The 23328-nt window shown below is 40.6% G+C and overlaps 1 protein-coding gene across 10 annotated transcripts in view; it reads right to left on the bottom strand.

Annotated features, from left to right (window-relative positions):
- Positions 1 to 23328, bottom strand: part of AKAP6 (A-kinase anchoring protein 6) — a 580300-nt gene that overhangs the window by 490611 nt on the left and 66361 nt on the right. For 8 of the 10 annotated variants that reach the window (XM_068546345.1, XM_068546336.1, XM_068546308.1 and 5 more), the window contains 2 exons: positions 22572 to 22752; positions 22140 to 22303 (listed from right to left, as the gene is read on the bottom strand). The exons of 1 other annotated variant lie outside the window; for it this stretch is intronic. The gene's annotated coding sequence lies outside the window, so the exon portion shown is untranslated. The remainder of the gene's footprint in view (positions 1 to 22139; positions 22304 to 22571; positions 22753 to 23328) is intronic. One more of the 10 variants, XM_068546298.1, reaches the window with a different exon arrangement.

A 23328-nucleotide genomic window follows, 5' to 3' on the forward strand; every position in this document is an offset into this window, starting at 1 on the left:
TCATTCTTTTTTATGGCTGAGTAGTATTCCATTGTGTATATATACCACATCTTCTTTATGCATTCATCCGTCAATGGACATTTAGGTTACTCTCATGTCTTGGCTATTGTAAATAGCACTGCTATGAACACTGGGGTGCATATATCTTTTCAAATTATATGAAAATAATATAATTATTTTTCTCTGGATATATGCCCAGGAGAGGATTGCTGGATCAGATGGCAACTCTATTTTTAGTTTTTTGAGGAACCTCCATACTGTTCTCCATAGTGGCTATACCAATTTACATTGCCATCAACAGTGTAGGAGGGTCTTTTCTCCACACCCTCTCCAGCACTTGTTATTTGTAGATTTTTGATCATGGCCATTCTAACTGGTGTAAGGTGGTACCTCATTGTAGTTATGATTTGTATTTCTCTAATAATTAGCGATGTTGAGCATCTTTTCATGGGCCTATTGGCCATCTGTATGTCTTCTTTGGAGAAATGTCTATTTAGGTCTTCTGCCCCTTTTCTGATTGGGTTGTTTGCCTTTTTGTTATTGAGTTTGTATATTTTGGACAGAGCTGTTTGTATATTTTGGACAGAGCCTGTACTCTTAACCTCCAAGACACAGCATAATGAATATAATCCCCAAAATGTTTATATTTATCTCTGGAACACAGATGCTCCCTCATTAACAGACCTTTCCAGGCATCTTGCCTTGCCCACTTGGTTCCCCAGCAGCAACCCAGAATTCAGTCAGCAGTGGAAAAGAGAGACCATGCTCACTCCAATAATGCACAACATAAATTAGCTGTATATAAATCATGAAGAGGAGACTATGCCTTAAAGAGCTTCCAATCGACCCCTCACATTTTAGAGGCTACCAATTGCAAAAGTCTTGCCTAACAAAACTTTGTTGGTACAATCTGACACTCATGGGCATGTATTAAGTTTTCAATAAATTCTTGTTGATCAAAGCAATACCCAGATCTAAACTATTCAGCCACTAGCTCAGGCATTTTTCTATTACAAACTCAGTTTTTATTATTCCTATGCATGTTTCCACAAGTTTACTAGATATTTGATGCATCCATATACATTATGAAGTATTGTAAATTTGGTTTTAAAGTTTATGTAATGGTGGCCTTGTATAAAGTTGGGGTTTTTCCCTCAACATTACATTTTTTATATCTATCCAGGTAGACAGAAATAGCTCTAGGACATTCATTTTAACTGCTGTAAAGTATTTCATTTCATGAGAAGCCCAAAATTCATTTATCCATTTTCCTGTTGATGGACATTTATAGTGTCACTGATTATTGGTCAAATACCCTATTTGGTATAAGGTAAGATACTAATTTTATTTTTTAAGAAAAAAGACCTACAAAAACAAATCCAAAACAATTAACAAAATGGCAATAAGGACATACAGATTGATAATTACCTTAAACATAAACAGATTAAATGCCCCAACCAAAAGACACAGGTGGGCTGAATGGATACAAAAACAAGACCCATATATATGCTGTCTACAAGAGACACACTTCAGATCTAGGGACACATACAGACTGAAAGTGAGGGGATGGAAAAAGATATTCCATGCAAATGGAGCTCAAAAGAAAGCTGGAGTAGCAATACTCACATCAGACAAAATAGACTTTAAAATAAAGACTGTTACAAGAGACAAAGAAGAATACTACATAATGATCAAGGGATCGATCCAAGAAGAAGATATAACAATCGCAAATATATATGCACCCAACATTGGAGCACCTCAATACATAAGGCAAATGCTAACAGCCATAAAAGGGGAAACTGACAGTAACACAATAATAGCAGGGGACTTTAACACTCCGCTTTCATCAATGGACAGATCACCCAGACAGAAAATCAATAAGGAAACACAGGCCTTAAATGACACATTAGAGCAGATGGACTTAATTGATATTTATAAAGCATTCCATCCAAAAGCAGCAAAATACACATTCTTCTCAAGTGCACATGGAACATTCTCCAGGATAGATCACATGCTGGGCCACAAAGCGAGCGTCGGTAAATTTATGAAAATTGAAATCATATCAAGCATCTATTCCAACCACAACACTATGAGATTAGAAATCAACAACAAGAAAAAAACCTATAAAATATACAAACACGTGGAGGCTAAACAATATGCTATTAAACAACCAATGGACTGCTGAAGAAATCAAGATGAAATCAAAAATTACCTAGAAACAAATGAAAATATAGCACAACAATCCAAAACCTATGGGATGCAGCAAAAGCAGTTCTAAGAGGGAAGTTTACAGAAATACAATCCTACCTCAGGAAACAAGAAAAATCTCAAATTAGCAACCTAACCTTATACCTAAAGCAACTAGAGAAAGAAGTACAAACAAAACTCAAAGTTAGTACAAGGAAAGAAATCATAAAGATAAGATCAGAAATAAATGAAATAGAGATGAAGAAAACAATAGAAAGGATCAATGAAACTAAAAGCTGGTTCTTTGAAAAGATAAACAAAATTGATAAACCTTTAGCCAGACTCATCAAGAAAAAAAGGGAGAGGGTGCAAATGAATAAAATTATAAATGAAAAAGGAGAAGTTACAATGGACACCACAGAAATACAAAGGATCATAAGAGACTACTACAACAAGCATATATATGCCAACAAAATGGACCCCCTAGAAGAAATGAACAAATTCTTAGAAAGACACAAGCTCCCAAGACTGAAGAAATAGAAAATATGAACAGCCCAGGCGTTTATTTCCACATTATAGTGCCTATGCTGCTCAAGGAACAAAGGTGCTTAAAGACAACGCTACTGATCAAAGAGTGTGGCTGCACAAGGTACATGGCATGGCAAGGCTACAAGGATGTACAAGCTCAATAACTGCTAGAACTCTTGTTTCCCTGGCCTAATTTTCAGGCTTTGGGTCTGTGCTAATTTGAAGGGTTGCTTTATAAAGAGAGAGTCAGTAAAACACACTGTGGCTCCAGAGGGAAGCAGAACACAGGGCTGGGAATTGGGAGCCTTGAGTCTCAGTCCTGGTAACTAGCTCTGAGGGTCATTCGTCTTCTCTGTGTTTCAGTTTTTGTCACGATACATGCCCTGCCATTTCTGGGGACTATTGTGAAATTCCCTGAGATAATAATGGGGAATGTGCTTTCTGTATTTAAAGTCTACAGGCCAGCCCAGTGAAAATGGCAAAGCTTTTAGAGCCCAACAGACCTAGGTTTAAATCCCAGGTCTGTCATTCACTAACTGTGTGATCATGGGCAAGTTACTTGCCCTCTCTAAACATAATGTTCTCATCTGTTGAAAAGGGTTAATAGTAAGACCTATCTCTTAGAATAGTCAAAATAACTAAATGAGCTAATTATAGGAAGCATCTGGCACATATTAATGCTAAATAAATGGTAAATATTGTGCTTGTTTGCCAGCCATTATTTCTCAGGTTAGCCTCACGTAGACTATAAACATCTTCAAGGCTTTGACAATGAATTTTTAAAAATCCCTACAGCATCTGGCATAGAAGTGAATATGTGAATGGTGACTAGTAGCAGCAGAAGAAGAAGCAATACTAGTAGGAGCAAAATCAGCCACAGCAGCATCAGCTAGACCACTGTTAGAGCAGCAGGTAGCAGCAACAATAATAGAGCAATAGTAGTAAGGGCAGCAATAATAACAATAGTAATCACTGCAATGCTATCCCAGCCGATGCCTTCTTCTACTGTGGATCATCTATCCCCATACTAAGAAGATAAAGTCTCCCATGCAAATAAGCACTGATTTATAGGCACTGAGTCAAAAGAAATTAAGCAAACCCTGCAAGCTGAGGAAGCTCAAATGCTAATGGATGTTAAATACAGGTTTCATCATACTAGTCCTGTAAGTTGTCATCTGTTATCAGATGCAGCATCTCTTTGCTACTGTTAAATGGGGAAGATGCTAAAGAAAGAAGCTGGGAGAATTCTGAACAGTGGTGAGCCTGATTCATTCAATACTTCAGGAGAAAGAATCCTAGGTACCTGTGCTCTCAAACTTCAGCCTTGGTTAGAACCTTCTTCTCTGACTCTCAAAACCCCAGCATCTTAAGAGGTTCCAGTCCTGCAGATTCGAAGTCAGTTTTTCAGGTAGCAGGGAATGAGCAGAAAGGCTTAGATAACTACCTGAAAGAGAGGCCCAAGTCTGTCCCAGGTACTTTGGGGAAAAAGGACAAAGAGGTTGGGAGAGCGACCACAGTGAAGCCAAGAAAATAAACTTAAAACACCAGATGGATTCCCCCATCCATCCTCACAAGCTAGGTTTTCTTTCTGTGGTGAAGATTTTAATTATTGTTTGATAAAGTAACCAAAAGCATAGATGCATTGGAATTTCCTCCTTTTTGCCCTTGTTTTTAATGCATGGCTTCCCTTGGGGAACATGGGGGAGGAAGTTTATTTAAGTTTATTTAATAATATATACATGGTATATATTTAAAAAGAAAACAGTTACAAAGAGCCAAAAGCGGGCAAAGCTTGACCATGAACCACATATAAAGAAACATCCTTCCAATAAGAGCAATTCCAAAGGGCAAAACACATTCTCTGGTTAGCAAATACATGTATGAAGACACCAACACACCTATCCAAATACATGTATACAGACTTGGTACAGCCAAAGAAACACAGCACATCAAAATGACAACACAACAAGAAATAAACATCCTAATGGAATAACTCAAAGGAATTAAAATAAGATATACCAGGAACACTCTCACTTACCACTACTGGACAGTATTTTTATTAACGTGGGAATGAAGGACAACAATCTGCCCTTTGGGAACAAACAAGTCAGGAGCCTTTTTCTGTAGAGGCCTAATGAGCTCTCCATAACCCAGCACTTTCCTCTTTCCTCAGTGATAGGAAATCAGAGGTCACAAAGAAGGTTCCATTTGGCTGAATCCCAAGGGGAGAAGCAATTTTGCTCAGAGCTTTCTGAGCAGAGAGCCCAAGGGGTAGAAAGCTTAGGTTCTCTTCTGCTCTGCAGGGGATGCATGTGGGCAGTAATTCCGGGAATAGTACTGGAAGAAAGTGTCCACGGTTTAAAATCCATCACCTATCTCATCACCATATCTCCAAGGCCGGTCAGGGCTTACAGGTCTTGAAATTTCCCGTGGCTCACCCAGGAACGGAGTTCCTGACTCTAGATTCCTAACTTGCCAAGCTCAGCATTTGCCAACAGCGGCCCTCGGCTAGGTAATGGAAAAATACAGAATCTGGTGGCATCAAACGGGTGTGTACTAGCAAATATCCACCAAGTGGCTGATGGTGAGCCAGGATGAATACAGAAGTACAAGGACTGAGCTAATAATTTTGTGTTCAGTCAAGTAACATTGTTATCTCACAGTCAGCTCTTTCTTCACTGGTGGCAAAGACTCCCTCATCTTTTTTTGGTCCCAGAGGCAGCAGAAGCTCTAGAAATGCTTGGGGCAGGTAGTGGCAGGGCAGAGAGAATGGAGTGACCTAGCACAAGCAGAGGCAGCGCTGGAGGTGGGAAAAACCAAAACTATGCTCCCACCCCCAGCACAAACACCCACTAGTTATTTGAACGATGAGATTCAGAGTTACCAGCTTAGGCTTAAGCAGAGTGCTCAGCCCTAAAACAGACCTAATGGTAACCTAGCAAATGTTTTGTAAACTCTAAAGCACTATATAAATGTTATCTTTTCTATTATTACCAAAAAGATAATATCCAGCACTCCACCATTTGAAAATTATATTTTACTCTTATTTCTTGTTTTTAAGCTGTTAATGGTCTAGGTGGTTTCTTTTTTTTTTTTAATAGATTTTATTTATTTATTTATTTTTTGGCTGCGTTGGGTCTTCCGTTGCTGCAGGCTTTCTCTAGTTGTCGCGAGCGGGGGGCTACTCTTCATTGCAGTGTGAGGGCTTCTCATTGCAGTGGCTTCTCTTGTTGCGGAGCATGGGCTCCAGGTGCGCGGGCTTCAGTAGTTGTGGCTCGTAGGCTCTAGAGTGCAGGCTCAGTAGTTGTGGCGCACGGGCTTAGTTGCTCCGTGGCATGTGGGATCTTCCAAGACCAGGGCTCAAACCCGTGTCCCCTGCATTAGCAGGCAGATTCTTAACCACTGCGCCACCAGGGAAGCCCCTAGGTGATTTCTTAAATGAACTTTAGAGCACTTATTAGTCATGTCAAGTATTCTCCACAGAAATTCTAGACAAATCAATCAATGAGGATAGCAGTGGAAAAAAAAAAAAAACACTTTCAAAAATTCATCCTTTTCTTCAAGAAACATTATTTTCTGTTATTAAAGAAAACATCACTCAGCCTGAAGTACAGTGGACCCCTGAACAACATGGGTTTGAACTAAACAGGCCCACTTACACACAGATTTTTTCCACTTAATATGTACTTTAGTACTGCATGATCCATAGTTGGCTGAATCCATGGATGTGGAACTGCAGATATGGAGGACCGACTATAGTTATAGTAGATTTTCGAGTGCTTAGGGTCAGTGCCTCTAACCCCCTCATTGTTCCAGGGTCAACCTGGTTGACTTTACCAGTAATCAAGGCTATTTCATGCAACCAGGAGTTGGTTTTTTAATTACAGCTATCTGACCTAGAGGACTTTCAGAACAAAGAAAAACTATGCTCCATATATTATTCCTGCTTCCACCCATTACATACAGAGAAAACACATTTCTGGAAGTTTTAGAATAGGAGTTTTCCTTTACTCCGGCCATCAAGGTTCAGAGATACAGAGGTCTAGCTTCAAAGACTAAAATATTGCACTGTGTGATTTAGTACCAGACTCAATGTAAGTATAATGAGAGTTCTGGCCACTCCTGAGATTTTCCAAGCCTTGATGGGTAAAATCTGAAGGGAAGAGGGAGTGGAAGACAGGCTGCCATCTAAGTGCTGGAAACACTTCTATTTGCCCATATACAGGAACCTGAATTCCCTTCAGAGTGGGCAGAACCTTCGTTTTGAAAAAAACATCTAAATGTACCTTGGTTACATCTACCAATTTTCCTTGGAGAACAATGTGAAATAACCTAAATGTAGGTGTTTCAAATTTACAACATAAGTATTCTTTTTGGTAGAGAAGGTTTTCACTTTAGGTTGAGCTTGAGCAGTCTTTCTTTAGAAATTTTTTTTTCCTTTTTTTCATATGGGAGCTATGGACTGAGAAAAAGGTTCAGCTAAAGGGAGTGGATATTCCCAATACTAGGATGAGAGAGAGACTTGGACAAAAAATAGGCACACAGAAAGCCAACCACAGACTGTGAGGGGAGGAACTTTGTTCTCTTTTTGGGTCTTGGGAGAGGTATGCTTAGATTCTTACAAGTAGAGCACTCCAGTGTATGGTTAGCTGGCCTCTACCACATAGAAGCATCCAGAAAACTAGGCAGGTGTACATTAAAAGGTCCCTGAAGGTATCCTGGAGCTATGTACTTTGAAGATAACTACACTGCTATGAATTGAATTGTGTCCCCCCCAAAATCCATGTTGAAGCCTTAACCCTCTATGTGACTATATTTACAGATAGGGCCTATAAGGAGGTAATTAAAGTTAAATGAAGTCATAAGGGTGTGACCCTAATCAAACAGGATTAGTGTCCTTATAAGAAGAAAAACCAGAGAGCGCAAGCACGTTCTCGCTCTCTCTCTCTCTCTCTCTGCCATGTGAGGACATAGCAAGAAGGCAGCCATCTACAAGTCAGGAAGACAGCTCTCATCAGGAACTGAATTGGTCAGCACCTTGATCTTGGATTTAGCCTCCAGAACTGTGAGAAAACAAATTTCTGTTGTTTAAGCCACTAAATCTATGATATCTTGTTATGGCAGCCTGAGCCGACCAAGACACATACCTAGTAACTTTTAGGATACTTTTTGTATTTTTTTTGTTTGTTTCATTATTCCTTCACCTTAAATAGTCTTATTAAACCTGACAGTCTAGCAGATCTCTCAAGGTATCTGAATGCCTAATATGCTCTGTAAACTGTGCTAGGCAAGGGAAAACAATGACAAATAAGGTAGACACAGATACTACCTTTATAATTAGTCTAGATAGGAAGATATTAAAAAAATAAATATATAGATAATTCATGACAATTGTAACAAATGCCATCCTATACATATGACAGCATACAGCAGTCTCTCCCATGCTGTGCAGAATTAAGGAGAGATCCTGATCTTTGTACGCAAGAATAGGGCAAGGCTAGTGCGGTAGTGAGGGCAACCATGGGCTGAGGGAGATCAGAGATGCCTGTATCACATAATGCAATGGACAGGCTTGATGAGGAGACTGGAACACTAGACTGAAAGCCCCATGAGGGCAGCAACCATCTCTCTCTTGTTCACTGCAACATCCCCAGCATCTAGCATCCCTTGGCACACAGTAGACACTCTACAAGTATTTGTTTTTAGATGGATGGGCACAAATGACAGTACCATGGGGGAAATCTCAAAAATAAATGGGAGAGGGAGGAGCTTCAAGATGGTGGAAGAGTAAGACACGGAGATCACCTTCCTCTCCACAAATACATGAGAAATATATCTACACGTGGAACAGCTCCTACAGAACACCCACTGAACGCTGGCAGAAGACCTCAGACCTCCCAAAAGGCAAGAAATTCCCCATGTACCTGGGTAGGGCAAAAGTAAAAAGAAAAAACAGAGACAACAGAATAGGGATGGGACTTGCACCAGTGGGAGGGACCTGTGAAGGAGGAAAGGTTTCCACACACTAGGAAGCCCCTTCGCAGTCAGAGACTGCGGGTGGCGGAGGGGGGAGCTTTGGAGCCACGGAGGAGAGCGCAGCAACAGGGGTACGGAGGGCAAAGCGGAGAGATTCCCGCACAGAGGATCGGTGCCGACCAGCACTCACCAGCCCGAGAGGCTTGTCTGCTCACCCGCCGGGACGGGTGGGGGCCGGGAGCTGAGGCTCAGGCTTCGGAGGTCAGATCCCAGGGAGAGAACTGGGGTTAGCTGCGTGAACACAGCCTGAAGGGGGCTAGTGCACCACAGCTAGCCGGGAGGGAGTCCGGGAAAAGGTCTGGAGCTGCCGAAGAGGCATGAGACTTTTTCTTGCTTCTTTGTTTCCTGGTGCGCGAGGAGAGGGGATTAAGAGCACCTCTTAAAGGAGCTCCAGAGACGGGTGCGAGCTGCGGCTATCAGCGCGGACCCCAGAGACGGGCATGGGATGCTAAGGCTGCTGCTGCCGCCACCAAGAAGCCTGTGTGCGAGCACAGGTCACTATCCACACCTCCCCTCCCGGGAGCCTGTGCAGCCCGCCACTGCCAGGGTCCCGTGATCCAGGGACAACTTCCCTGGGAGAATGCACGGCGCGCCTCAGGCTGCTGCAACGTCACGCCGGCCTCTGCCGCTGCAGGCTTGCCCCACATCCGTACCCCTACCTCCCCCCAGCCTGAGTGAGCCAGAGCCCCCGAATCAGCTGCTCCTTTAACCCCGTCCTGTCTGAGCGAAGAACAGATGCCCTCAGGCAACCTACACACAGAGGTGGGTCCAAATCCAAAGCTGAACCCCAGAAGCAGTGCGAACAAAGAAGAGAAAGGGAAATTTCTCCCAACAACCTCAGGAGCAGTGTATTAAATCTCCACAATCAACTTCATGTACCTGCATCTGTGGAATACCTGAATAGACAACGAACCATACCAAACTGAGGAGGTGGACTTTGGGAGCAAAGATATATATATTTTTTTCCCTTTTTCTCTTTTTCTGAGTGTGTATGTGTATGCTTCTGTGTGCGATTTTGTCTGTATAGATTTGCTTTTACCATTTGTACTAGGGTTCTGTCTGTTTTTTTGTTTTTTTTTTTTTTACTTATTAAAATTTTTCCTCAATAATTATTTTTTAGTTTTTATTTTAATAACTTTATTTTATTTTACTTTATCTTCTTTCTTTCTTTCTTTCTATTTTTTCTCCCTTTTATTCTGAGCCATGTGGATGAAAGGTTCTTCATGCTCCAGCCAGGCGTCAGGGCTGTGCCTCTGATGTGGGAGAGCCAAGTTCAGGACACGGGTCTACAAGACACCTCCCAGCTGCATGTAATATCAAACAGCGAAAATCTCCCAGAGATCTCTATCTCAACGCCAAGACCCAGCTCCACTCAACGACCAGCAAGCTACAGTGCTGGACACCCTATGCCAAACAACTAGCAAGACAGGAACACAACCCTGTCCATTAGCAGACAGGCTGCCTAAAATCATAATAAGGCCACAGACACCCCAAAACATACCACCGGACACACTCCTGCCCACCAGAAAGACAAGATCCAGCCTCATCCACCAGAACACAGGCACTAGTCCCCTCCACCAGGACGCCTACACAACCTACTGAACCAATCTTAGCCACTGGGGACAGACACCAAAAACAACGGGAACTACGAACCTGCAGCCTGTGAAAAGGAGACCCCAAACACAGTAAGTTAAGCAAAATGAGAAGACAGAAAAACACACAGCAGATGAAGGAGCAAGGCAAAAACCCACCAGACCTAACAAATGAAGAGGAAATAGGCAGTCTACCAGCAAAAGAATTCAGAATAATGATAGTAAAGATGATCCAGAATCTTGGAAATAGAATGGAGAAAATACAAGAAATGTTTAACAAGGACCTAGAAGAACTAAAGAGCAAACAAACAATGACGAACAACACAATAAATGAAATTAAAAATTCTCTAGAAGGAATCAATAGCAGAATAACTGAGGCAGAAGAACGGATAAGTGACCTGGAAGATAAAATAGTGGAAATAACTACTGCAGAGCAGAATAAAGAGAAAAGAATGAAAAGAACTGAGGACAGTCTCAGAGACCTCTGGGACAACATTAAATGCACCAACATTTGAATTATAGGGGTCCCAGAAGAAGAAGAGAAAAAGAAAGAGACTGAGAAAATATTTGAAGAGATTACAGTTGAAAACTTCCCTAATATAGGAAAGGAAATAGTTAATCAAGTCCAGGAAGCACAGAGAGTCCCATACAGGATAAATCCAAGGAGAAACACGCCAAGACACATATTAATCAAACTATCAAAACTTAAATACAAAGAAAAAATATTAAAAGCAGCAAGGAAAAAACAACAAATAAGACACAAGGGAATCCCCATAAGGTTAACAGCTGATCTTTCAGCAGAAACTCTGCAAGCCAGAAGGGAGTGGCAGCACATATTTAATGTGATGAAGGAGAAAAACCTACAACCAAGATTCCTCTACCCAGCAAGGATCTCATTCAGATTTGATGGCGAAACTAAAACATTTACAGACAAGCAAAAGCTAAGAGAATTCAGCACCACCAAACCAGTTGTACAACAAATGCTAAAGGAACTTCTCTAGGCAGGAAACACAAGAGAAGGAAAAGACCTACAGTAACAAACCCAAAACAATGAAGAAAATGGTAATAGGAACATACATATAGATAAATACCTTAAATGTAAATGGATTCAATGCTCCAACCAAAAGACATAGACTGGCTGAATGGATACAAAAACAAGACCCATATATATGCTGTCTTCAAGAAACCCACTTCAGACCTAGGGACACATACAGACTGAAAGTGAGGGGATGGAAAAATATATTCCATGCAAATGGAAATCAAAAGAAAGCTGGAGTAGCAATTCTCATATCAGACAAAATACATTTTAAAATAAAGACTATTACAAGAGACAAAGAAGGACACTACATAATGATCAAGGGATCGATCCAAGAAGAAGATATAACAACTGTAAACATTTATGCACCCAACATAGGAGCACCTCAATACATAAGGCAAATACTAACAGCCATAAAAGGGGAAATCGACAGTAACACAATCAGAGTAGGGGACTTTAACACCCCACTTTCACCAATGGACAGATCATCCAAAATGAAAATAAATAAGGAAACACAAGCTTTAAATGATAACATTAAACAAGATGGACTTAATTGATGTTTATAGGACATTCCGTCCAAAAACAACAGAATACACATTCTTCTCAAGTGCTCATGGAACATTCTCCAGGATAGATCATATCTTGGGTCACACATCAAGCCTTAGTAAATTTAAGAAAATTGAAATCGTATCAAGTATCTTTTCTGACCACAACACTATAAGACTAGATATCAATTACAGGAAAAAAACTGTAAAAAATACAAACACATGGAGGCTAAACAATACACTACTTAATAACCAAGAGATCCTGAAGAAATCAAAGAGGAAATCAAAAAAAACCTAGAAAAAAATGACAATGAAAACACGACGACCCAAAACCTATGGGATGCAGCAAAAGCAGTTCTAAGAGGGAAGTTTATAGCAATACAATCCTACCTTAAGAAACAAGAAACATCTCAAATAAACAACCTAACCTTACACCTAAAGCAATTAGAGAAAGAAGAACAAAAAAACCCCAAAGTTAGCAGAAGGAAAGAAATCATAAAGACCAGATCAGAAATAAATGAAAAAGAAATGAAGGAAACGATAGCAAAGATCAATAAACTAAAAGCTGGTCCTTTGAGAAGATAAACAAAATTGATAAACCATTAGCCAGACTCATCAAGAAAAAAAGGGAGAAGACTCAGATCAACAGAATTAGAAATGAAAAAGGAGAAGTAACAACTGACACTGCAGAAATACAAAGGATCATGAGAGATTACTACAAGCAACTCTATGCCAATAAAATGGACAACCTGGAAGAAATGGACAAATTCTTACAAAAGCACAACCTTCCGAGACTGAACCAGGAAGAAATAGAAAATATGAACAGACCAATCACAAGCACTGAAATTGAAACTGTGTTTAACATCTTCCAACAAACAAAAGCCCAGGACCAGATGGCTTCACAGGCGAATTCTACCAAACATTTAGAGAAGAGCTAACACCTATCCTTCTCAAACTCTTCCAAAATATAGCAGAGGGAGGAACGCTCCCAAATTCATTCTACGAGGCCACCATCACCCTGATACCAAAACCAGACAAAGATGTCACAAAGAAAGAAAACTACAGGCCAATACCACTGATGAACATAGATGCAAAAATCCTCAACAAAATACTAGCAAACAGAATCCAACAGCACATTAAAAGGATCATACACCATGATCAAGTGGGTTTTATCCCAGGAATGCAAGGATTCTTCAATATACTCAAATCAATCAATGTGATACACCATATTAACAAATTGAAGGAGAAAAACCATATGATCATCTCCATAGATGCAGAGAAAGCTTTTGAAAAAATTCAACACCCATTTATGATAAAAACCGTGCAGAAGGTACACATAGAGGGAACTTTCCTCAACATAATAAAGGCCATATATGACAAACCCACAGCCAACATCGTCCTCAATGGTGAAAAACTGAAACCATTTCCACTAAGATCAGGAACAAGACAAGGTTGCCCACTCTCACCAATATTATTCAACATAGTTTTGGAAGTTTCAGCCAAAGCAATCAGAGAAGGAAAAGAAATAAAAGGAATCCAAATCGGAAAAGAAGAAGTAAAGATGTCACTGTCTGCAGATGACATGATACTATACATAGAGAATCCTAAAGATGCCACCAGAAAACTACTAGAGCTAATCAATGAATTTGGTATAGTAGCAGGATACAAAATTAATGCACAGAAATCTCTAGCATTCCTATACACTAATGATGAAAAATATGAAAGTGAAATGAAGGAAACACTCCCATTTACCATTGCAACAAAAAGAATAAAATACCTAGGAATAAACCTACCTAAAGAGACAAAAGACCTGTATGCAGAAAATTATAAGACATTGATGAAAGAAATTAAAGATGATACAAATAGATGGAGAGATATACCATGTTCTTGGATTGGAAGAATCAACATTGTGAAAATGACTCTACTACCCAAAGCAATCTACAGATTCAATGCAATCCCTATCAAACTACCACTGGCATTTTTCACAGAACTAGAACAAAAATTTTCACAATTTGTATGGAAACACAAAAGACCCCGAATAGCCAAAGCAGTCTTGAGGAAGAAAAACGGAGCTGGAGGAATCAGGCTCTTGGACTTCAGACTATACTACAAAGCTACAGTAATCAAGACAGTATGGTACTGGCACAAAAACAGAAATACAGATCAATGGAACAGGATAGAAAGCCCAGAGATAAACCCACACACGTATGTTCACCTTATCTTTGATAAAGGAGGCAAGAATATACAGTGGAGAAAAGACAGCCTCTTCAATAAGTGGTGCTGGGAAAACTGGACAGCTACATGTAAAAGTATGAAATTAGAACACTTCCTAACACCATACACAAAAATAAACTCAAAATGGATTAAAGACCTAAATGTAAGGCCAGACACTATAAAACTCTTAGAGGAAAACATAGGCAGAACACTCTACGACACAAATCACAGCCAGATCCTTTTTGACCCACCTCCTAGAGAAAGGGAAATAAAAACAAAAATAAACAAATGGGACCTAATGAAAGTTAAAAGCTTTTGCACAGCAAAGGAAACCATAAACAAGATGAAAAGATAACCCTCAGAATGGGAGAAAATATTTGCAAATGAAGCAAATGACAAAGGATTAATCTCCAAAATTTACAAGCAGCTCATGCAGCTCAATATCAAAAAAACAAACAACCCAATCCAAAAATGGGCAGAAGACCTAAATAGACAGTTCTCCAAAGAAAATATACAGATTGCCAACAAACACATGAAAGAATGCTCAACATCATTAATCATTAGAGAAATGCAAATCAAAACTACAATGAGATATCATCTCACACCGGTCAGAATGGCCATCATCAAAAAATCTACAAACAATAAATGCTGGAGAAGGTGTGGAGAAAAGGGAACCCTCTTGCACTGTTGGTGGGAATGTAAATTGATACAGCCACTATGGAGAACAGTATGGAGGTTCCTTAAAAAACTAAAAATAGAACTACCATGTGACCCAGCAATCCCACTCCTGGGCATATACCCTGAGAAAACCATAATGCAAAAAGAGTCATGTACCAAAATGTTCATTGCAGCTGTATTTACAATAGCCAGGACATGGAACCAACCTAAGTGTCCATCGACAGATGAATAGATAAAGAAGATATGGCACATATATACAATGGAATATTACTCAGCCATAAAAAGAAACGAAATTGAGTTATTTGTAGTGAGGTGGATGGACCTAGCGTCTGTCATACAGAGTGAAGTAAGTCAGAAAGAGAAAAACAAATACCGTATGCTAACACATATATATGGAATCTAAGAAAAAAAAAAAAAGGGCATGAAGAAACTAGGGGCAAGACGGGAATAAAGACACAGACCTACTAGAGAATGGACTTGAGGATATGGGGAGGGGGAAGGGTAAGCTGGGACGAAGTGAGAGAGTGGCATGGACATATATACACTACCAAACGTAAAATAGATAGCTAGTGGGAAGCAGCCGCATAGCACCAGGAGATCAGCTCGGTGCTTTGTGACCACCTAGAGGGGTGGGATAGGGAGGGTTGGAGCGAAGGAGACGCCCGAGGGAAGAGATATGGGAACATATGTATATGTATAACTGATTCACTTTGTTATAAAGCAGAAACTAACACACCATTGTAAAGCAATTATACTCCAATAAAGATGTTAAAAATAATAATAAAAATAAAAAATAAATGGGAGAAAATTTGAAAGGACTATAGTCCTAACCTCCAGCATATAAAAACACAAAGTTGCTGTAATAAGAGTATGAAGAAAAAGTGACACTTTATTACAATTCTCAGGGACATTCCAGTAAAACTGACTGAAGATTTGTTTTGAGGACCATGTCAGAAATGCTCTCTAATAAACAGCTGTTGTTTCTGCCCAACAGCCATTTCCAAAAGTTCTAAGATACACAAAGTTTTTGTCTCTTAAGCTTCTTTTCCTTTGGGACAGAAGACCCAAAATTTCCTTTGGGAAACCACCCTCCACCATTCTCTAGTCATGTGGTTTCCATGGAATTGAATCCAACCCTAGCTACAGGGGAGTCCCTGACTGGCTTTAAAACACAACATATCCCATCCCTGTGGCTACACTGATTACTTCCAGAATGGCACATCAACCAGTCAGAGCCAAGGAAACATGTTTAGTCTTCCTCTGGAATTGGTAGTGGGAGCATATAAAACCACAAAGTGAGCCGGTAAAGCTGACACCCAAACGAAGCAAGCCTAGAGACTGATCATGGTGATAGTATGTGAGCACTGGATCAGACCACACTGGAAGCTCAGCCTGCCTGTGTACTTTATGTGAACCAATACATTCTCATCTTACTTAAGGCACTTTAGGTTGGCTTTTCTAGTGCTTGCAATCTAGAGAATCCTAATGGACATGCCCTGCTTGCCCTGTCCTTACTCTCCTTCAGGCCGAAGTAGGCTGGGTCCCAGGAGCAGTGGGTCTCCCCACCTTAAGCCTCTCCATAAGGCTGCTGGAATTTCTCTGGCAGGTCTCCACAGTCATTCTACCAGCAATGAAGGTCCTGAGAGAGCTCCCTTTGCCCTATGATTAAGGGCTCCGGCTTACAACCTGCCCTCCCTGCATCTGTTTCCTATGGCAGGAAGGCAAAATGCCCAATATGAGGTAGATGGGGAAATCCCTGGGCTTGAAGCTCAGAATTATTGATGCAATAACAGATTTCAGCTGTCTCCCTTTCTTTTACCACTTTGTCATATCACAGCTACTCAAAACCAAGAAAAGGAAACCTCAGTGGCTCAGTGGAATTACAGAGACAGAGAGTACAAGCCCTGAAGACAGAAGGGCAGTTTTGACTCTTTCCACACTGCCCTGCAGCCAAGATTAAGTGGCCATGGCCCTTCCCTTCAGTTCTCCATCACAGGTCTCCAGCACACAGCTACACCCTGTGGTCATAGGCTGCTATGGACTGAACTGTGTCCCCCAAAGTCTGTATGTTGAAGCCCTAATCACCCCCCTCCCCAATATGACTGCATTTGGAGTTAGGGCCTATCAGGAGGTAATAAAGGTTAAATGAGGTCATAAGGGTGGGTCCTAATCCGATGGGACTTATAAAAGAGGTAGAGACATCGAGCTCTCGCTCTCTCCCCACACACAAGCACCAAGGAAAGGCCATGTGAAGACACAGTGAGAAGGCGTCTGTCTACAAGCCAGGAAAAGAGTTCTCGCCAGAAACCAAATCAGCCAGAACCTTTATCTTGAACTTCTAGCCCCCAGAATCATAAGAAAATAAATTTCTGTTGTTCAAGCCACCTAGTCTATGATATTTTGCTATGGCAGCCTAAGCAGACCAATAAACAGGAGGTTACAGTTACCTAAAGCCAGTAGGAGCAAACTGTGTGATAAGGTTGTGCAAAAAGCGAATGCAATCTTTACTTAAGAAAATAATAGGGCTTCCCTGGTGGCGCAGTGGTTGAGAATCTGCCTGCCAATGCAGGGGACACGGGTTCGAGCCCTGGTCTGGGAAGATCCCACATGCCGCGGAGCGACTAGGCCCATGAGCCACAATTGCTGAGCCTGCGCGTCTGGAGCCTGTGCTCGGCAACAGGAGAGGCCGCGACAGTGAGAGGCCCGCGCACCGTGATGAAGAGTGGCCCCCGCTTGCCGCAACTAGAGAAAGCCCTCGCGCAGAAACGAAGACCCAACACAGCCAAAAATAAATAAATAAATAAATTTTTAAAAAGTTTAATCTTTTAAAAAAAAAAAAGAAAATAATAACGCACTGCTGATGGACAGTGACTGTCATGTTTATGCTGCCACACATCGAAAGAAACAGTCAGAGGGCCGACGAGGACGAGGCGGCCAGTGAGTCACCACTGAGGGAAACTCAAGTTGCTGGCTTGCAGAAGAGGACATAGTGGTTTTCAAATAGCAAAGAGGTGTCATGCTGAAGAGTGAGCTAACCTTGTTCTGGCACTCAAAAACTAGAAGATCAATGGAGAAAGAAGAGGTAAAGCTGGTTTCAGTTTAACGTTACAAAGCGCTCACAAAGGGTTGCCCAGCAAATGAAAGGGTTGCCTCCTTGGGCCGTGGAGCACCTTATTACTGAAGATAAACAAGCAGAGGCTGAATAAGCATGTCTCAGAAATATCAGGCAAGTAATTCACACTGTGGGGCATAAGGCTGAACTATAAAACCTCTATCTCTTCCTCCAACTCTATGATCTTATGAAGCTATGACTAATCGCATAGTAATTAAGAACTAGACTCCTGGTTTCAAAACCCAACTCTGTCACTTACAAACTGTGTGACTCTGGACAAGTTACTTCCTCATCTGCAAAATTAGGGCACTAAGAGTAACTTCTTCACCTTGTGGTGGTGACATCAGTTAATATATGTAGAGAACCTAGAACAGCACCTAGCCCATGGTAAGCCCCAAGTAAACATAAGCCTTTGTTATTGATAGCTGAGTGACAACTTTGTTCTCAGCCCCGTTATAACAAAAGCAGGATGTAAAAATACGTGCTTGGTCCTGGTTCACAAGACTAATATATAAAAGTACAAGCAAACAATGATAGCTACCAAGTTTTGAGTTCCTACTACAAATTGAACACTTTATATACATCATCTCTAACCTTCCAACAAGCAGCAAAATAGTCATTACCATTCCCAATTAAAATGACAGAACCAAAAATTGTAAGATTAAGTAATTTGCAGCTAGTTATTTGCAGCTAGTCACAAGGTGATATGAGGATTCAAATCCACTTTTACCAGGCTCCAAAGTGTAGGCTTTTTCCATTCTATCAGCCATCTCAAAACTAGTCTGTTCCTTTCAATTACCTAATTTCATCACTGCCAAACCCTATGGGGTAAATAGAGTAGACAGTATGGTGTGTGAGTTGTACATATAGGCTCTGGAGTCAGGATCAAAATGGTGACTCTGTGTTACTAGCTATGTTCTTTAACTCAGGTCACAGCTCCTTCATGATAAAATGAAGAGGACGTTAACAGTACCTATATGCATTTAGAAAGTACCTGGCTAATCATTATAAAGTGCTAACCATTATTATCATTCCCATTGATACATAAAGAAACTGAAGCAAATCAGCCAAAGAACCTAGACGATAAATCAGGTTTCTTGTTTGTCAACCATTTTCCTACTAGGTCATATAGTTGTACTGATATGACATGTTAGTGTTTTTCTTCTGAAAGACTCATATCATATTTCCACAAACTTGAATATTCCTAACACTGAGCTCTTAGTCAAAATGATTATGTTTCTGCTACCTCTGCAAAGCTCAACTATCCAACATGTTTTTTGCTAATGATTCAATCCTTAACCATAACAAATTAGGCCACTGATCATCCCTCTTCTGCCCACGCCCTCCCCACATCACTCAGGAAAAGAAGGCACCCCTGGTCCTATGTCCCAGCCACAGCCGCCACAAGCAAGAACACTGCCGGACCTCAGCCTTTGAGCTTCCTGCGCTGCTACAAATCCCAGTGTGTAGCTGCTACAGAAATGCTACTTGCCTCACATCTGGCTTCCATTTGCTTTACCAAATGGTCATGTTTTCACTTTGTGATCCGTCCAATGACCCATGCTAGACTTCCGAACAAACCCACCATGGGCAAGCATTTCCTCTTGGAGAAACTCCTTGCCAGCCCAACCCTAATTATTGTTTTTTCCTTATTATAGTCCCTGATGGTGACAAAGGAACACTCATGCCCCTCTCCTATTGTGGGTTGGAGACCAAAACAACAGCCTTGGAATTAAAATTAAAAAAATAAAAAATAAAAGAGAGGCAACTAGAGAGTGACAGTGCCTATTCTCCTCTCTCTCCCTCACTCTCAAATTAGGCCTCTGACCCACACTCTCACACGGATAATGGGGTTTCTACCAGCCTGAGGATCCCGATTCCATGCCAAATACGGCTCCCCCATATGGCAAAAAAAGGCTGCAGCCATGGGACAGCTGCTGAGCTGAGACTAAATCCTGTTTGGAGCACTTATGGCTCAGAGGGTGTCACCTCCAAGATGTTAAGGGCTCCATCTCTCCCTCCCAGCCTGCCCATTAGGCTTAGAAGCAGGCATACAGCATAATCACCCGTGCCTCTCCTGGGTCCCTGAGGGGAGCCCCCTCCTCAGGGTGGAGCGTCTGTCATATGGCTACCAAGCATCTGGTTTTAAGCAGATTTTTTTGAGAGGTGAAATGGTGCCAGTGTTGTACTGTTTCCCTTCCCTGTGGACATTCATCAGAGTAAATGACGAGAGTAGATTAGCCCTTCAAGAATCTGAGTCCCACTTGGCTAAAATGGATTATTTGGATCCAGGGTGTTGAACTTCACATACCAGGAATCCCTTCTAGTGTTAAAGTGCAGGGGAGTTTGAGTTGTTTTTCAGAGTTTATATTGTTGTCTGATTGTCTGATTGCCCCCCTACACACCTATACACACTCACACACACACACAATACATTCACAAACATTTTGTAACAGAAAGTTGGTTTCCTTTTTTTCCTTACAATTTCTCCATGTCCTTGTTAGTGATGTGGAAACATTTTGTACTTCGAACTCAGCTTGGTGAGTGTTAAAGCTAAATCGGCAAGAGGCTGGGCAATACTAAGGTCAAAAAGGCCATCTCCTGCCCCAGCACCAGAAAATGCCAGAACTGGAGGATTGGGAAGGCAGTCTGGTTGGGGACAGACACAAAAGCAGAAAACAAAAGCCAGGACAAAAGTGACATTATCCAATGATATGAACAAAGAAAGAGGAGAAGGAAGGTTTAGAGAGGGGCAAAAAGATTGTTGAGAGATGCAGGAAGAAATGAACATTTATTAAGGATCTACCATGTACTAAAACTTTATGATTCCATTTTTATGCCCACAAGGACCTTGTAAGAAAGAAGGCACCCCATTTTTACAGACAAGTAACTTGTCTGACATTGTCTAGTAGCTAGTAAGTGTGATATAGCACCTAAATCCAAGTTTGTTAGAATCCAAAACCCCATGTTTTTAAATGCATCAATCTGTCTCTGTTAAGTCTAAATGACTGTGTTCATGTTTAACCACAAATAATGACTGTAACTATGGACACATAAAGTGTTAACATTAGAGGAAGCTAGGTGAAGGGTATATGGGAACTCTCTGTACTATCGTTGAAACTCTTCTGCAAGTCTAACATTATTTCCAAATAGAATTTTTAAAAATGAATGTAACTGCATTTCACAGAGCACATGTAACCCAGACAAGGAGCTAGCGATACTATGGATTAAGAGCCCAGTGATTCAGGGATCGATAACCAAGCTCCATATGATTTACTCACTGTCCTTTTGACCTCAGATGCTAATGAGCCCAAATGGTGCTTCTTACTAAAATGAAGTAATTACTTTAAAAGTTGCTGTCAATCTGAAGATACAATATTCAATTTGGCTGTACCCTGTTAATGTTGCTAATTTAAGCATAGTATTAAAAACTGCCATTACCCACAGTGCCACGTGCTTATAATGATTATACCTCACATTTTCAGAATAGACGCCCAAGAGTCTCATTCATATTATAAGCAACTAAATAAAGTAAAATATTTTAGGCTTTTAGGTGACAATGCCTACTACTATTCTAATGATTGGTAACTCAATCATTTAGTTACAAAAATAATGCCTTTAGTTGTAAAAGTTCTGTATGTTGACCTGGCATCATCTTTTCAGATATTTATTAGACAAGAAAGAGGACCCCGATCCTTCAGAGGACACAATCAGGCAAAAGAGAGTGACAGCCATCTAACCTTGCTTCTACTTTTCCTGCTACCACCCTTTGTGTTTCTAAAGGGGTATTTCAGAGTCCTGCCTTTCTTTTGGGCATGCTCTCCTTTGACCCTCCTTGTGGTACTCCTGGGTCTCTCAGTCTTGACACCCTACCCTGGCTGAGAGGTAGGCATGTAAACAATCTACATCTGACCCTCTCCGCCAGGAAACGCAATATTGGGCAAGGGAGGAACAGATAGAAGATAAATGGAGCTGAATCATTCTGATGGCCGCTTAAGAGACTTTCCATGAGCTACTCTGACTGAGATCCCATGGCTTCTATACTTGTGAGATCTTATTTTCTGTTACTGTGTGAGCTAGGCAAATCTATTCAATAAACTTTTTCTCTTTTACTAAAAGTTAGTCAGTTTCTGTTACAAGCAAACTTAGAGGATCAGAACATTGTATCTGGAAGGCATCTTAGAAATGACATAATAACAATGCTCCCTTACCTCCAGCCACAGTTGAAGTTGAAGAAAGTGTTGCAGTTGAAGAAAGTGAGTATTTTGTGTTTAGTCTTGCTACATGGAAAGTCAATTTTTTGTCCTTGAAACTAACAGCACTTCAATGTAAACAGTCTCTGAGGGCTTGCCCATAAATATTTCATAGGATATTGCTATTTAAAAAAAGAAACAAAACTTGCTTTAAAAAGTTATTGATGCCATGAACTAGCTCTGCCTATAAATGGAGACCTAACGACATAGAATATTAATACTCCTGTAGTATTTCCTATCATGGAAACAAGTTAAAGTAGACAGAAAGCACCTCTGAACTCTTTTTAAAGTAGCTCATTTAAATAAGATATTAGAAGAGACACTGCTGTAGCAAAAAAAAAAAAAAAAAAAAAAAAAACAACTCAGTGGCTTAGAACATTAAAAGTTTACTTTTTGTTCATAGCGCAGTCCAATGTGGGTCATTAGAGAGACTCTGCTCCACAAAGTTATTTAGGACTCAGGTTCTTCCATCTTGTAATTCTGATCTTCTTTAGTCTTTGAATCTCCCCATTCAGCAGACAAATGGAGAAGAGAGTAGGGCTTGGCAATAGGAGACTTTTATGGGTCAGGCCTGGAAGAGGGCACAAGAGGTTGAGAAATGAGGTCTAGCTCTGTGCCCGGGAAGGAAAGAACACATTTATTAGCGAGTTCCAGTGGGCTCTACCACAAGCAGCAAATTCCTGGACTTGAAAGAAAATAAAAAATCTGACAGTAATTTCTTTAGTGTAATTTATCTCTATCTAAATACAGAGATTGCCCTACTTGAATTAGCTACACACAGATATGATTTGAAAATACTTCATTTTACAATGACACAAGAAAAGCACTAAAATTATCTAAGTAATCAAGATATGCAAGATTTCTCATTAAAAAATGAAAGCAAAAAATTTACTAGGATATAAAAAAGTTGAATGATTAGGCCTCAGATGGAAAAAGGGGCTATTTCCATAGAACTTGTTTGGTTTTGCCTGCCCTGTGGTCAATATAATCATATCAGTAAAAGGGGGAGGGGAGAGAGGGCAGAGAACCAAGACTACAGAAACTCTAGTGTAAATGGTCAGGAAATGACCAAACTGCGATTTTCTTTGATGGAACGTGATCTACGGAAACATAGTTCTGGAATTAAGGAGCAGAGAAGGACCCTTCT

Source organism: Eschrichtius robustus, chromosome 1 (genome assembly GCF_028021215.1).
Source record: "Eschrichtius robustus isolate mEscRob2 chromosome 1, mEscRob2.pri, whole genome shotgun sequence".
Classification (NCBI taxonomy): domain Eukaryota; kingdom Metazoa; phylum Chordata; class Mammalia; order Artiodactyla; family Eschrichtiidae; genus Eschrichtius; species Eschrichtius robustus.